This window comes from Loxodonta africana, chromosome 11 (genome assembly GCF_030014295.1).
Source record: "Loxodonta africana isolate mLoxAfr1 chromosome 11, mLoxAfr1.hap2, whole genome shotgun sequence".
In the NCBI taxonomy this organism is placed as follows: domain Eukaryota; kingdom Metazoa; phylum Chordata; class Mammalia; order Proboscidea; family Elephantidae; genus Loxodonta; species Loxodonta africana.
In genome coordinates this window covers 25,677,188-25,683,211 of record NC_087352.1, presented here as the reverse complement: position 1 = coordinate 25,683,211, position 6,024 = coordinate 25,677,188, and positions in this window count along the sequence as shown.

Below are 6,024 nucleotides of genomic sequence, written 5' to 3'. Positions count from 1 at the left end.
TTTAAATTTTAAAGATTATCTCAGGGCAAGTTTTGGGGGTTCACCCAGTCTCCATGGCTCCAGAAAGCATGGAGTCCATGAGAATTGGAAATTCTGTTCCACATTTTCTCCCTCTTAATCAGGATTCTTCTGTGGAATCCTTGATCAAAATGTTCAGTAATGGTAGCTGGGCATCATCCAGTTCTTCTGGTCTCATGGAGGCAATTAACCACACATTCCATATCATCCTATTCCTGACTCTCCTTCCTCTGTTGCTCCTTCAGGGTACATTTTTGAAGCTCTTCTGCCTGAAGATTAAAGCTTTTGTTACTTTGGCGGGGGGGAGGGGTGGGCGGGTGGGTAGATAAACTGGATTTGGGGGGAGGTTCCCGTGGTTTCTCTGTTCCCTTCCCCAGATGTACAGGGCTTATCTCTTTCTCTCTGAAGATTTTTTTGTAATGCTGCTTCCTTCTACAGTCATTACCATGTGAGGACCTTCCTCCAGATTCTCTCCTATGCTCCCTGTGGAAATGCCCGGTAGGCTTCTTAGAGGAAAAGCCGGCAAGAAGATGGGAACTCCTCCTCCTGTGTCCCCCAGAAACTTCACACTCTCATGCTACCCACACTAGACTTCTAGCAATTCAATAAAATTTCTAGTTTAATCTTCCTACCAGTTTATATGGTGTCTGGAGTCATCCCCTGCTAAGTAAATGCTCAGGACCAGTTTCTCTGGACTATTACTCTCTGCAGCCAGTTGGTTCTCTCCAAATTTGGGATTGCCATTTGGCTTCGACGTCAGCTCTCCGATGGTTCATGAAAAGCTACTGATTTCGTTTGTCTGCTTTTGTCTTGTAAGTGTAGGTGTGACATTTTTTCAGTTCTATGTATCTCTAAGCTGTAACTGGCAGTTTCATTTGGTTCCTCTCTGTAGTTTCTATTTCTCTACTGAGATCATTTTTCCATTTATTTCAAGAGTGTTTGCTGTTACTTCATGGAACATAGTTATAATGTTTTAAATGGCTGCATCCATCACCATAATCTAATTTTAGAACACTTTCATCACTCCAAAAAGAAACCCCGCAACCGTTAGCCATCACCCCTCAATTCCCCCATTTCCCCTAGCCCTAACCACTTATATACTTTGCCTATTCTGGACATTTCATATAAATGTATCCATACATGTTCCCTTTTATGACTTGCTTCTTTCACTTAGCATAGTTTTCAATGTTCATCCATGTTGTAGCAGGTATCAATACTTTATTCCAGCTTACTGCTGAATAATATCCCATTGCAAGGATACGTCACATTTTATTTCTCCATTTATCAGTTGATGGACCGGTGAGTTGTCTCCAGCTTTTGGCTATTACGAATAATGCTGCTATAAACATTCAGGTGCAGTCTGAAATTGCTTGAACATGCAAGCAGGATGCATTGATAATTACTGGTGATTGGAACATGAAAGTTGGAAACAAAGAAGGATCAGTAGTTGGAAAATATGGCCTTAGTGACAGAAACAATCCTGGAGGTCGAATGATAGAATTTTGCAAGACCAATGACTCCTTCATTTGAAATACCTTTTTTTCACCAACATAATCAGCAACTATACACATGGACCTTGCCAGATGGAACACACAGGAATCAAATCGACTACATCTGTGGAAAGAGATGATGGAAAAGCTCAATGTCATCAGTCAGAACAAGGCCAGGGGCTGACTGCAGAATAGACCATCAATTGCTCATATGCAAGTTCAAGCTGAAACTGAAGAAAATCAGAACAAGTCCAAGAGAGCCAAAATATGACCTTGAGTCTATCCCACCTCAATTTAGAGACCATCTCAAGAATAGAACATTAATGACCGAAGGCCAGATGAATTGTGGAGAAAGCAGGAGCTCACTGAAAAGACCGGAAAGAAAGAAAAGACCAAGATGGATGTCAGAAGAGATTCTGAAACTTGCTCTCAAACATCGAGCAGCTAAAGCAAAAAGAAGAAATGATAAAGTACAAGAACCAAACAGAAGATTTCAAACCGGGGGCTCGAGAAGACAAAGTAAAGTATTATAATGACATATAAAATGAGCTGGAGATAGAAAACCAAAACGGAAGAACAAGCTCGGTGTTTCTCAAGCTGAAAGAGCTGAAGAAAAAATTCAAGACTCACGTTGCAATAGTGAAGGATTCTACGGGGAAAATATTAAATGATGCAGGAAGCATCAAAAGAAGACTGAAGGGATACAGAGTCATTATACCAAAAAGAATTAGTCAATGTTCAACCATTTCAAGAGGTAGCATATGATCAGGAACTGATGGTACTGAAGGAAGAAGTCCAACCTGCACTGAAGGCATGGGCAAAAAACAAGCCTCCAGGATGACAGAATATCAATTGAGATGTTTCAACAAATGGATGCAGCACTGGAAGTGCTCACTCACCTATGCCAAGAAATATTGAAAACAGCTTCCTGGCCAACTGACTGGAAGAGATCCGTATTTATGCCTATTCCCAAGAAAGGTGATCCAACCGAATGTGGAAATTATAGAACAATATCATTAATATCACACACAAGCAAAATTCTGAAGATCATTCAAAAGTGGCTGCAGCAGTATATTGACAGGGAACTGCCAGAAATTCAGGCTGGTTTCAGAAGAGGACGTGGAATCAAGGATATCATTGCTGATGTCAGATGGATCCTGGCTGAAAGCAGAGAATACCAGAAGGATGTTTACCTGTGTTTTATTGACTATGCAAAGGCATTAGACTGTGTGGATCATAACAAATTATGGATAACATTGCGAAGAATGGGAATACTAGAACACTTAGTTGTGCTCATGAGGAACCTTTACATAGATCAAGAGGCAGCTGTTTGGACAGAACAAGGGGAAACTGAGTGTTTTAAAGTCTGGAAAGGTGTGCATCAGGGTTGTATTCTTTCACCATACCTATTCAATCTGTATGCTGAGCAAATAATCTGAGAAACTGGACAATATGAAGAAGAATGGGGCATCAGGATTGGAGGAAGACTCATTAACAACCTGCGTTACGCAGATGACACAACCTTGCTTGCTCAAAGTGAAGAGGACTTGAAGCACTTACTGATGAAGATCAAAGACCACAGCCTTCAGTATGGATTACACCTCAACATAAAGAAAACAAAAATCCTCACAACTGGACCAATGTGCCACATCATGATAAAGGGAGAAAAGACTGAAGTTGTCAAGGATTTCATTTTACTTGGATCCACAATCAACACCCATGGAAGCTGCAGTCAAGAAATCAAACGACGTATTGCATTGGGTAAATCTGCTGCAAAGGACGTTCTTGAAGTGTGGAAAAGCAAAGATGTCACCTTGAAGACTAAGGTGCGCCTGACCCAAGCCATGGTAGTTTCAATCGCATCATATGCATGTAAAAGTTGGACAACGAATAACGAAGACCAAAGAAGAACTGACGCCTTTGAATTGAGGTGTTGGCAAAGAATACTGAATATATCACACACAAAAAAACCCAAACCCATTGCCGTCGAGTTGATTCCGACTGATAGTGACCCTACCAGGGGCTGTGAAAAGAACGAACAAATCTGTCCTGGAAGAAGTACAACGAGAATGCTCCTTAGAAGCAAGGATGGCAAGACTGCGTCTTACATACTTTGGACATGTTGTCAGGAGAGATCAGTCCCTGGAGAAGGACATCATGCTTGCCAAAGTAAAGGGTCAGTGGAAAAGAGGAAGACCCTCAATGAGGTGGACTGACACAGTGGCTGCAACAAGGGCCTCAAGCATAATGATTGTAAGGATGGTGCAGGACCAGGCAGTGTTTCATTCTGTTGTGCGTGGAGTTGCTATAAGTCGGAACCGACTTGGTGGCACCTAACAACAACAAATATTCAGGTCCAAGTTTTGTGTGATTATACAATTTATTATAAATTCATAGTCACTATGTTTTCTTGGTTTATATTTCTTTATATTATGTTGTTCCCATATAAATATCTTTTTCCCTGCACAGAAAACCACATTAAATAGATAACTACAATTAAAAAAATAGTTTTAAAGCCAATACTCATGTAACTACCACCCAGGTCAAGACATAAACCATAGGCAGAATCCAAGATTTATGTTCATTATCAATCCAAACCCTTTTGTATCCCCAGATGTAACCACTATTCTTTTATATTAACGATTTCTTGCTTTCTTTATAGTTTTTCCATCTGTTTTACCTGATTTTAAACTCTATGTCGGTGGAAATTTGTTTTGCTTCTTTTCCTCCATACTATATTTTTAAGATGTATCCATATTGTTGTGTGCTGCTCTGGTTTCCTTATTTTTGTTACCATATGTCATTTCATAAAAAAATAAGCTACAATTTATATGTCCATTCTGCTTGTGGACATTTGTGTTGTTTCTAACACACTCCTATGTTGGGACACATACGCACTAATTTCTGTATTGCACATACCTAAGAGTGGGATTGTTGCCTTATAAGGTATGCGTATCTTCAATTATTAAAAGGTATATGAAAATTTTTTGGTGGATACGAAAATTGTTTTTAGTGTAGTTCTAGTTTATCATCTTACTAGCAGTGTATGAGAGTTTTAGTTGCTGTATGGTTTTCCAATTACAAGTATTTTTAGACTTACGGATATCTACTAATCTGGGGGTATGTGATGCTATTTCATTGTGGCTTTTCCAATTTTCCTGATTATGAAATAGGTTGGACATCTTTTCGTAATTATTAGCAATTTGAATTTCCTGTTTTGTAACGTGCCTGTTAGGCCTTTTTGCCCATTTCCCCAAGGGGCTGTCAGGTTTCTTCTCAATGACCCAAAGTTCTTTATTGGTTATACTTGTTGCCAATATCTCCACCCATGCTGCAGTTTGTCTTTTCACTCTCTGGAATCTTTTGATAAGCAAAAAAGTATTGATTTTAATGTGATTAAATTTACCTGTTTTTTTTCTTTATAGCTTTCCATGACATCTAGACTAAAATTCAAAATTTTTATTGTGACCTACAAAGTTTAAAATGATCTGTCCCCTGACATCCTTTCTAATCTCATCTTTCGACAGTGACTCCTTCCCTTATTTGGCTCCATCCAAGAAGCTCCCTTGATGTTCCTAGAGCTTCTCAAACATGCTCCTTAATCTGCCCTTTATACTTCTGTGCCTTCTGCTTGAATTGCTTTTTCCAGGATCTTCTCATGATTCATCTCCTCACTTCATTCCAGTGTTTGCTGAAGTATCACCCCCTTAGATACACCAAAGGAGCCGTGGTGGCACAGTGGTTAAGTGCTTGGTTGCTAACCAAAAGGTGGGTTGTTGGAACCCACCAGCAGCTCCATGGAAGATGTGATGGTCTGCTTCCATAAAGATTACATCCTTGGAAACCCTATGGGGCAATTCTCCATTCTATAGATTTGCTGTGAGTTGGAACTGACTTTAGGACAATGGGTTAGATACACTTTTCCTGATCTATGTATAAAATAGCAGCCCCTTTATGTTGTTTTTTCTTTATAACATGTATATATACATGCTAATACATACACTCTAGTAAAACATATATATTTTCTAGTTGCTGAGTAGATTCTGACTCTTCACAATCCCACGTGTGTCAGAGTACAACTGTGTTTCATAGTATTTTCAATGGCTGATTTTTCAGAAACAGATCACCAGGCCTTTCTTTGAGGGAGCCTCTGGGTGGTCTAGAACCTCCAACCTTTCTGCACCACCCAGGAGACTCCAATATACATTAGTACCTTTTTGTTTTCCCTCTACTGAATGTCTCCTGTACTACAGTGCCTGTCAGACAAATAGCACTCAATATAGTGTAGGGAGGAGAGGAAAAGAAACAGAAAAAGAAAGAAAACTCGGTCAGCCGGAGCTCTTAACTACACGTACATAATCCCCGGGACCGTCTCCAGCTCTTCCTTGCCCCCGCTGAAATCCCGTTTGGAACAGCACACCTTTAGCTCCTTCGCACGAAGCCCCACCTGCTCCGTTGTCCTAACATTGCTCCCGGAACCAGGGTAGGGATGCAGGAGTGCGGCCCGGCCACTGCG